Genomic DNA, 11,821 nt, shown 5'->3' with positions numbered 1-11,821 from the left:
TGCTTTAGTACTTCGAAATTTATATCATATCCGAAGGGTGTCCCGGAATGATGGGGATATTCTTATATATGCATCTTGTTATTGTCGGTTACCAGGTGTTCACCATATGAATGATTTTTATCTCTATGTATGGGATGTGTATTGAAATATGAAATCTTGTGGTCTATTGTTACGATTTGATATATATAGGTTAAACCTATAACTCACCAACATTTTTGTTGACGTTTTAAGCATGTTTATTCTCAGGTGATTATTAAGAGCTTCCGCTGTCGCATACTTAAATAAGGACAAGATTTGGAGTCCATGCTTGTATGATATTGTGTAAAAACTGCATTCAAGAAACTTATTTTGTTGTAACATATTTGTATTGTAAACCATTATGTAATGGTCGTGTGTAAACAGGATATTTTAGATTATCATTATTTGATAATCTACGTAAAGCTTTTTAAACCTTTATTGATGAAATAAAGGTTATGGTTTGTTTAAAAATGAATGCAGTCTTTGAAAAACGTCTCATATAGAGGTCAAAACCTCGCAACGAAATCAATTAATATGGAACGTTTTTAATCAATAAGAACGGGACATTTCAACAAGCGTGTAAACCATACGCACAACACCGTTCCATCTTGCTAAACACTCGTCGTACATAACTTGTTAGACATGATTTGAACCCGTAATAAGGTTTGCAAGTCCTTATTACGCATACACGCCGTATCAACTTGTTAGTACAACGACCGCCCCGCTCGATGATATAAACAAACACAAACAAATTCTACACGACAAATCACAAGCGAGAATTATTATCACAACACAATAATATATTAATAATATCCACATTACTAATATAAACGTTAGTCCACTTACAAACGAGGCACTAACTATAACCCGTTCCGACCCGTAATCCTACAAGTCCCGCAACAAATTAAGCACACACAAAAGTCAAAGTCTATGCACCTATCTCAAGTCACCTAAATCCCTTAGACCATGCTCTGATACCACTTGTAACAACCCAAACCAAACCACGAACAACCCGTGTAAAAATACAAAACAAAAACAAAAAATTGCTCGTTCAGCAAATGGCGCGGCGCGCCATATGGCCGCGCGGCGCGCCAAACTGGTCTGTCCCAAAAAGTTTGGAATGCGAAAAAGATCGACTAGTTCTCGACATTTTTAGACGAAACGCTTTTAACCACACATTTAAATATGTAAAACTACCACGATTCAAACATAAAATTGATGTTTTACAAGCGGGGCCCACACGACCCAAAATAAAAGTTTAATACAATTTATGAGTTTCGACCACCAAAAAGTTTAAGTACCAAACTACACTATGAGCATGGCTTTTGGGATTAAACTACCCACGTCTCGGTCGAACTCCCAAAAGTCAACACATCCAAAAGCGTCCCCTACAATAAAGCGGGATCTCTAGTCCAAGGTAATGCCCTTACCCTTGTCCACAACCGAACCTATAAAAATAGTAAACAACGAGAGGGTAAGCAAAGCTTAGTGAATGCAATAATTATACGAATAAATATATAATTATACCTACTTGCAAACACTTACACAAACCGCAAACATGCTAGCAAACACAATTAGCTTATCGTCACAATAACAAGCTATAAATCTCCAATACCACAAGCTAGCATAACAACCGCATATAAATATAACTCGAATAATATAATATGCTTACAACACAAATAACCATGGTTAACCAATAGTACAAGGGAACGGCGCTCGCGAAAACGCCATCGGTGTTCATAACATCCGTTAGGGCACTTAACACCTCGCACCACTAACCCCTAGGGTGGCACCTTAACACCTCGGCACATCACCCCGAGTGGCATCTTAACACCTCGATGCATCACTCATTATTTTTACGGAGTGGTGTCTTAACACCTCGACACTACACTCCTAGGTGGCATCTTAACACCTCGATGCTACACCCGAGTGGCATCTTAACACCTCGATGCTACACTCTTCACGTGAAACGTGGTGTCTTAACACCTCGACACTACACATTTCACGCTACAACAAATAGATACATTATATACCTACACATATAATTATTCCACTCACCTCGAATACTTGAAGAACGGATCCCGCGATCTTAACTTCTTCCACCGACTTCACGCGAATCACCTATGCAAAGTATAAATGCAAATAAGCTACACGCAATGCTTATTCGAATCAAACAACACTTATGTTCTTCTAGAACATCCTACTTGACCAACTTTAACCAATGACCATTTTTCGCTCGAAAACCTTCATAATCCCAAATGACTTGTGATTATGCCTCAACAACATCATTTAAACATGGTTTGGTCAACCGATCACTCATTTAAACACACGACCCGCCCATTTGGTCCTAAAGTGTGTTTTACACCATTTTATGCATAAAACGATAATCAAAAGTCCAAAACTTATGAAATCACATCCCGCGTTCCCAAAATAGCTAATCTTAACTCTTATAGCCATTAAACGAAATTTATAGGGCCGTTTACTCAAAAACCCATTTTATGAACTAAACTAGTCAAACTTTCAAGTTCATGAGTTCTTTCATCAATCCTTTAATCATAAGACTCTTAGATGAATTAAACCCTTTAATTAAGTTCCTTAATCAACTAATCACCTTTATCAAACCCTAATCTCATTAAAACAACCATTTTCATCATCACTAGTTTAAACCTTCATGTTCATGACTAGTGGGGTTCTTTAAACTAACCAACAAGATCATTAACACAAATTAAACCCCAAATCATATGAGAAATCAATCAAAAAAGGATCTTGAAGTTAACACTTACCGTTTGTACTTTCGTGTAGCCAAGAACGAGAGGAACGAGAAACCTTCACACACTGAAAGTCGAATCACGATCCTTGAACCTCAAATCTCCACTTGAATCTTGAGTGTGTTTAGAGTTTAGAGAGAAAATGGAGAAATAAATGGAAAAGAAAATGAAATAAAAAGATATGTGGACGTGAATGAGTCCCCCAAACTGCCTTTTGTGGCCTAAAACCGTCCATATGCGAAAGGACCATAATACCCTTCATTTAAACACTTAATATGCTGGAAAAAAACGCATCAGACGCTTTTGGCGCGCCGCGCCAAATGGTGGGGCGCCGCTCCAATATGCAGGTCAGATTTCAGAAACTTGTTTTGGCCATAACTTTTTGACCGTAGCTCCGTTTTCGATGAATCAAATATCGTTGGAAACGTAATAAGATATTATTTCCAATGGTAAGGCTTTGAAACATCAACTCAAACTTTATTTGGGGTCGAAAAGATACGTACACACCTTGTCACTTCAGACAACGTCCAATTTCCTTCGACGTTCGAGCAAGCAACACGTACACTTTATACACGCATCATACACCATAAATACATTATGTACAATAAATATTTGGGTCTTACAATTCATCATCGATTTTTGAAAGATTTTGAACTTTTTTTTTTATGAAAAAAATTGATTAGAGGTGCATTTTAATGCAGATTTATGAATGTAAAAAAAATTCAAAAAAAAAAAAATTTATTTTACTTATCCGGTTTGTACTCCTTTTAAGCTTATCCATGGATCGTGCCCATATATATATATATATATATATATATATATATATATATATATATATATATATATATATATATATATATATATATATATATATATATATATATAAATAAAAACTTGCATCATAAAAAAATAAAACGATTATATAATTATCACTAGTTATGACGTTCGTGAATCATCAGGCAAACGGGGTGGTCAATTGTCTACATAAACTCATTTCAATTAATCAAGTCTTAACAAGTTTGATTGCTTAACATGTTGAAAACATTTATTCATGTCAATATTAATCTCATATGATATATAATCATGGAAAAGTTCGGGTCACTACAATAAGTGGATTATGTAAACTTCCATCTGATCTTTTCAGATAAAATCTCTCTCTCCAGCTAGCATGAAATCCCATGGATATGCCTTATCAATCTTCAAAACACATTACACACAATTTTAGTTACACAGAACAACATTCAAACCAATATCTTTAAAATATGTGATAAAGAAAAATAGCACAAATGACCAATGAGTACTCAACTTTATTAAATTTCTCATTTCAAGTACTCAATCTTTTTGGCCAATGTAAATTGTTTAATTATTATTTTTTACCACCAAGAATGGGAGTTTTTTTATCCACTTGAAAATATAAGGTATTTTACAAACCTTTTATTGTTGATCCAAAACTATCATTCCTATAAAGAATATCAGCCCAAAATAGACTTGCCGTTTTGTGTTCAAATTTTTTGGCTTTTTCCCCCTTGCACTGTCGTTTTGTAAGCAATGGTCGGTAGGAACAGTGATTTCTGTGACGTAACGCTGACGTCATCACGACGTCATGCTGACGTCACCATCTATTTTACTTTTTCGAACAGATAATTTGGTTGGCCGCCATCATTGGTTTTTTTCCTTCATTTTCTCAAATTGATTACTTACTTTCAAATTGTACATTGTGCCATAAAAATTGTACATCATGCGGAAAAAGTTGTACATCATGCTTAAAAGGTAACCACGGCCACTGACCGGTTTAAAAAAAAAACAAAAGCAAATATATATACCGCAAAACTATATACAACAATATATACATACAAAAGGTGCACATCAAAAAGAACATACAACCGTTATGTCGTTGATTCTGATTTTTGCCGAAAAATAGATCAACGACGACGGCAACCGAAAAAAGAAAGAAATTGAAAAAAGTAGACAAAACGAAAGTATAGAAAACTTTCTACACCTTAGGATCTGCAACTGTTTGTTTTCAGCGGTTGAATTAGCAGTGATCAGCAGCGGAATAAGGAAAGGAAGAGAGAAATGGGAGGTACTGTGGTTGTCATCGGCGGCCTGAGGGTGGTTCTGTGGTGGCGGCGATTGTTAGTGTAGGGAGGAAAATAAGAGGTTGGGTTAGGAAGATAAATGAGATGAGATAGAAGTGAGATGGGTTTTTGAGTTGCTGTAAAACTTAAAGTAAAACTAAATGAAGAGAGTGACTGAATGTAATATTTTTCACATTACCCGGTATTATTAAATCATAGAAAGATAAAGATGGGTAGTTGGTCCAAAGATATATTAGGCTCAATCTAAAACATAAAAGCTTTTTTTCAGGCCCAACGAAGTGGGCCATTGGGCCGCCTGCTAGTTTACCATATGTAACACTAATAGTTAGGTCAAATCCGTAAAGTCAGACTTGTTGAGAAGACTACTTTACATGTAATCGTTTAACTGGCTCACCAGGTTAGCTTACCCTTCAACCTTCAATTTACCTTCCATCACTTTTAGGATAACTTTATAGGTAGTCCCTTCCATGAAATCTATACTTACTTACTTCGCGAACATCTTCTGCATGGCGCGTGTAAGACAACGAAAGAAAGTCAATTTTGTTTGCCACTCCCCAAGTGCTAATGTTCTGAAATAAGATGGAAATCATCAACAAAACTTAAAAACTTATTATTACAGAAACAGACCAGATAATAATTTATTGAGTAGATCATAGTATATAAACTGTAATATATGGTCATCGGGTTTAAAAACTATCACAAAAACCACTAAATATATCAAAATTAAATCTTTCAGACCATTCAGAATCCAGACCCACTAAATACCTTTGTAAAGTTTCTAAAAAAAGGTGACTTCTTTGTAGCAACACTTTTGTAGGGCATAAAAAACATAAGTAAACTTATAATATAAAAAGTAATGAACAATTACTACCCACTTTATCACTTTATTTAACCCTACTAAAAGACTACCCATTTTGACCACCCTATTAAACCCTACTAAAAGACTACTTATTTTGACACCTTATTTAACCCTAACTAAAAGACTACCCATTTTGACACCTTACTTAACCCCACTTAAAGACTAACCATATTCTAATAATTTAGTCAACTAAAAACTACCATAAATTTGATTTGCTAACCAGCTGTCTGCAACCATAAAATCCTACAATTTTGAAAGAAAAAAAAAAAAAAAAAAAAAAAAAAAACATATGAGGAGTGTACATAGATTTATATGTATTCTTATTAGAAATTTGATGCACTAACTTCAAAAGAATTAAATAACTAAATCCATATGATATTTAAATTTATGAGAAACTGCAGTGATTTACCTTCATATAAGAAGAATAAGCTTTAACCCGCTACAACTAACTGATCTGAAAAATAAAAGTCAATTGATTAAATTAATTCCATTTTTAATAACATCCATACAAAGAAAAGTGCCTGCCATTTGTTGGATATTAACCACGTGCTGTAAATTTTTATATGGGTCAAAAACACCCACTCACTAAACATTACCCTTCATAACCCAAATGGGTCAAAAAGTCTCACTCTTAACCGAAACAATAAACACTCATTTATATAACACCAAAACTTACAAACTTACATAACTCGATAGGAATGAACATGTTGACAATAACAATCACCCATTTTGACACCAATTATAAGGTTTGTTTACCTCTCTGCCTTCTCAATAAGTACCTGCAATAAACAACGCTTAAAGTACAAACAACAAAGAAAAGTGATAGCTTCCTATCTGTTAATACAACAAACAAAATGATAAGCTCTTACCCACCTGTCAAACAAAAACAAAAAACTGATCATCCAAACGATTATTGACAAATTTAAAAAGTTAGCACGAATTTATGAAAATGAAGCTCAGTCCAATCCTCAAAATGTTAAATGTACGGGAAGATATTAAAACGTAAGACTAGTCTAACCCGCATTTCCTAAACCCTTCTTTCAAATATTCATTTTTGTTGCTGAATGTGTCTAAAAAATTGGGAAAAAAAAACAAAATACTATAACAATTTGTTTCATTCTGCTTTTCTTTTCACTGAGGAATTCTTCAATCACAAGGCTATCGCTGGACACACTCGTTACGATCTCAGCTGTACTTGTTACATTCATATCGAAATACGCAACTTCTTGTCGTAATACTGCTTTTAAATAAGTTGACCTTAATCTTGATGCCTGCCTCTCTACTGTTCTTGCCCAACAATACCCCTCTACAACAAATTATTTTAGTAACATATTCATTTTAGTACATCACTCTATAGCAAAAGCATAATAATGGCAATAATTAGCAGAAAAGTACCTGGTTCATTTTAGTATGCAGATGGAGTACCATGTAATAAGAAGACACTTATTACAACCATTTACAAATTAAGATCAGCTAAAAAATTAAGATCAAATTAATGATAATGTTAAAGTACCTGGTGTTGGGGAATTACGGCCTCACTAATTCCCACCACCCAGCCCAACAATAATAGTAAAGAAATAAGAACAATACACAACACAAGATTTAACGTGGAAACTCCAAAACAGGAGAAAAACCACCGGCCCCCAAAGAGAGAAATACACTATATCACAAATTGTTACAATGATATAGACGACTCTCTTAAGCCAACTACACTCTCCAAAATATTTAACTAATACAACTCTCAAACAAGGGTAAGAAAGAAAGAAATAATCAAATACTTAAAGTGTATTGATTGGTGCAATTTGGAATGAAGACTTAGCCCCTCTTATATAACCAAGTCACTCACCCCTCACATCTTCCTCCCACCAATGTGGGATAAACATATCTTCTACTAGCCAAAATAAACCAACAAATCTCCACCTTTTGGATAGAAGAAGATAACCATGCTTCCACATTGCAAGGATAACCGATGTAGACGCTTCCTCGACGACAACTTCAAGATCCTCATCTTCATGCCGTTGACATTATCTCCCAAGAGACAAAACTTGCATCTTCATCGAACATTGTCTAAACCGACAATCATTGTCATCACAGACAATCATAACTCTTAACAAGAATTATCATACTCCACCATTAAGAGTATAGCACTTAGAATATCACATTCCAAGCATTTCACCTCGGCACATGTTGTTGAACAACCAGCTGAAACTTTATGGTGCAACTTCCCTGTTTGGCTTTCCCGAAAGTCCCATCAGCTACAACATCAGTTTCCACCACACAACCTGCATCAACGCCAAACCAATGCCCATGTACAATTTGTGGAACCGCTAACGAATATCCCTTTCCATGGTGGCGCGGACACACCATGAGGATGACGTGACTTCAGAGGAATTCGTCACTCTCCGTAACAACGGAGACAATGTTAGCGTCTTTGGAGCCATTTGCTGGATTAGCTCCACCGGGACAATTAACCCTTACATGTCCAGTCTTCCCGCACTTCCAGCATGTCAGATTCTTTCTAGAGTTTCTCTTCTGCCTATCCGAACACAACACTATCGTATCTCCTGATGACGAGACCCCGTTACCTTCCAGTCTTTTCTCCTCGGATAGGAGCTTGCTAGTAACGTCTTCAAACTTCAGAGTTTTCTTCCCATACATCAAAATAGGTTTCATGTGTTCATAAGACGATGATAAAGATAATATCAACCTCAAAGCTTTATCTTCATCATCCGTTTTAACTCCAATAGCCTCCAGTTCTGAAACAATACCGTTAAGAATACTTAGATGATCTGAAATCTTTGAACCCCCATCCATACGCAGAGTATGAAATTGTTCTTTAAGACACAACCGATTTGAGATGCCCTTGCCCTGGTACAACTGCTCTAGTTTAACCCAAAGCTCCTTTGCCGTTGATAACCCGTGCACATTTGCAAGCACGTTCTTTGCAAGACACAAACGAATCGCACTTGCTGCCCTCAAATCCATATCATCCCATTCTTCTTCATCGAACTTACTGCTAGAATCACTGCCAGGAACAAGGGTGGGTTTACCCTTCAAAGCCTTGTGTAAACCGGACTGAATCAACACATCCTTGACTTGAACCTGCCATAAGCCAAAATTGATCCTCCCATCAAATTTCTCTACATCAAACCTCATTGGACTGAACTTCGACATCGTATCCGTATCCTATAAACAACACTTTCTCTGATTTTGCTCACGTTTCGAATAGCCAAAAGATGTAGCAGGTAGCCAGGACCCTTTAAATCGGAAATCCACAACTCGCCACTAACAAATCCAACTATTACTACGAATCAGAAAAAATATTGTCTAACCAGATACCCTATACGATCGATAGAACTCGTTTCTGATGTGGACGATCCACTCCCGTGGCAACCACAGAGCATACTCCGACTCCTATAACCGAGACCCTCGTCAAACCTGACGCTCTGATACCAGTTGTTGGGGAATAACGGCCTCACTAATTCCCACCACCCAGCCCAACAATAATAGTAAAGAAATAAGAACAATACACAACACAAGATTTAACGTGGAAACTCCAAAACAGGAGAAAAACCACCGGCCCCCAAAGAGAGAAATACACTATATCACAAATTGTTACAATGATATAGACGACTCTCTTAAGCCAACTACACTCTCCAAAATATTTAACTAATACAACTCTCAAACAAGAGTAAGAAAGAAAGAAATAATCAAATACTTAAAGTGTATTGATTGGTGCAATTTGGAATGAAGACTTAGCCCCTCTTATATAACCAAGTCACTCACCCCTCACATCTTCCTCCCACCAATGTGGGATAAACATATCTTCTACTAGCCAAAATAAACCAACACCTGGTTCATTTTTACTTTTTACATAATTCAAACTAATTTGACCCATAAATCATCAAGAAACATGAAAGGAAATTAAATAAAGATGCTTTACACAAGTATTGCATATAAACATATTTACAGAAGAAGATAACATCACGTATAATTTTAATTGCGATAGAAAAAAGAAACTTACATAGAAGAAAAAAACACTCACAGATGTCAGATGAGGAAATCTAGACAAAGAATTAAACGATTTTTAATTGTTGGGCTGTGAAATTGATAACCACTTACGAAAGATGAGTGTGCCACTGTAGAATTCGAGAACGCACCATGGCTGATGTTCGTCTTCCATGAAAAAAGAATCCCTAATTTAGCGTGTGCCTTTGAATTGAATGCAGCTGATTAATTATAGGAGTGGATGAAGGGTGACGTTGATGGGTGTCAACGGATGAGAGAAATATCGTGGCTTTGGATTTGTGGATTGGGAATTGAATGAAATTAAAGAAATGGTATGATTGAAGAAGTAAGGTGAAGAAAGTGGAAGAGAGTATGGTGTTGGCCTGTTGGGTATGGCTGTATGGGATAAAACACAATCCCTTTTTCACGCTACCTTTGAGTCAAAAAATACCGGCTTGCACTCAACCATAACTTAAAATAAAATGAAATGAAATAAAAAGTAATTTAAACAAAAAAACGTGAAGAAAAAAAAAAAAAAAAAAAAAAAAAAAACATCGTGAACAGTAAATTTATGTGAGGGGAGCTGTCACGTGGACCAATCAAGTTGCGAGAATTACTTCCCCTAATAGAAGATGTGTAATATTGATATTCTATAATAACAATGATATTTCTATTAAAAATAATAATTTTAGTAAAAAATGATAGTTTCAATATTAATAATACTTTTAATAATAATAATAATGATAAAAATAATGAAAATGATATTTTTATCTAAATCAATATCTTACAATGTTTTAATTTCATCATGATACTTATACTGTTTATTTTCTAATGGATTTGTTTAACAGCTTTTAGTCTTCTTTTATATCACATTCATAATAATAATAATAATAATATTAGTCATAATAATTAGATGTTACTAATATTAATTTATAATTATAATGATAAATAATAATAAATATTTTAATAACATTAATGATATTACTAATAACTATCTTAATGTTAAAAAAATTAATAATAATAATAATAATAATAATAATAATAATAATAATAATAATAATAATAATAATAATAATAATAATAATAATAATAATAATGATAATGTTAATAATAATCTTAATGATAATAACAATGGTAATACTAATAAAAATGACATTTTTTAATGATAATATTTATAATGATAATAATAATTATTATTATTACTGTATTAGTTAATAATAGTAACGACGATAATAACGACAATAGTAATAATAATAATCATTTTAACAATAATACTTAAAATCATAGATAATTCAATTGATTATAACTTTTAATCCGTTCATCGAAACCATACGCTTTCTAAATGAAAAGTTAATAGTTTTTCGACAGCTTTCCAACGACATGCATATCATATACCTTATCTTAATCGCATATATATTAAATTCATGATCTATCATAAACTATTTAACGACGAAATTAAACATACAGGCATGCATAATCATATATACTCGAGCACTAGTCAGGGATACACTATTAATATATAAAAGTTAAGTTATGAGTGCTCACGTATCAATATTGTGATTCAATATTGCAGGAAAGTATGTAGACGCAACGGAGATGATAAACACTAGATTGACCTCGCAAGCATACCCCCGACTATACCCATAACCACCATAGTTATAACCCATAATTTCCTTAGCTCTATCCCACTCATACAAATCCGTTTTGAAAACCCTCCAGCAGAACCTCGTCGTACTATTTTATGTGTAATACTAATAATAATAATAATAATACTCATAACCATAAGATTAATAATATTAATCTTAATAATAATAATAATAATAATAATAATAATAATAATAATAATAATAATAATAATAATAATAATAATAATAATAATAATAATAATAATATATAAGTGTATGTGTGCGAGAGAGTTAGATAAAATGAATCAGAAATCAGAACGAATCGAGATTTTAAGGACTTGGCCTCACCTAACTTACCATGCGATCGCATGGTTTAGTAGAGGAATGGCCATGCGATCGCATGGTCCCCTTGTCCAGCTCACATTCGCACTTCCAAGTCTGCCG

General features: G+C 34.2%; 1 long non-coding RNA gene across 4 annotated transcripts; it reads right to left on the bottom strand.

The window, feature by feature from the left end:
- Positions 1-5,039: 5,039 nt before the first annotated feature.
- LOC139872022 (uncharacterized) lies at positions 5,040-10,138 on the bottom strand. 4 transcript variants are annotated; one of them, XR_011766843.1, is made up of 5 exons: positions 9,597-10,138; positions 7,140-7,257; positions 6,429-7,050; positions 6,154-6,198; positions 5,040-5,454 (listed from the first exon to the last, which is right to left on the bottom strand). It is a non-coding gene; the product is annotated as an uncharacterized lncRNA (long non-coding RNA). The 4 variants fall into 4 exon arrangements; XR_011766842.1 differs by adding an exon at positions 5,965-5,987 and having other exon boundaries at positions 6,154-7,257; XR_011766841.1 differs by having other exon boundaries at positions 6,429-7,257.
- Between the last annotated feature and the right edge of the window lie 1,683 nt (positions 10,139-11,821).

Source organism: Rutidosis leptorrhynchoides, chromosome 10, assembly GCF_046630445.1.
Source record: "Rutidosis leptorrhynchoides isolate AG116_Rl617_1_P2 chromosome 10, CSIRO_AGI_Rlap_v1, whole genome shotgun sequence".
Lineage (NCBI taxonomy): Eukaryota > Viridiplantae > Streptophyta > Magnoliopsida > Asterales > Asteraceae > Rutidosis > Rutidosis leptorrhynchoides.
Note: the sequence above shows the minus strand (reverse complement) of the source record. Positions and strands in the feature narration are given on the sequence as shown.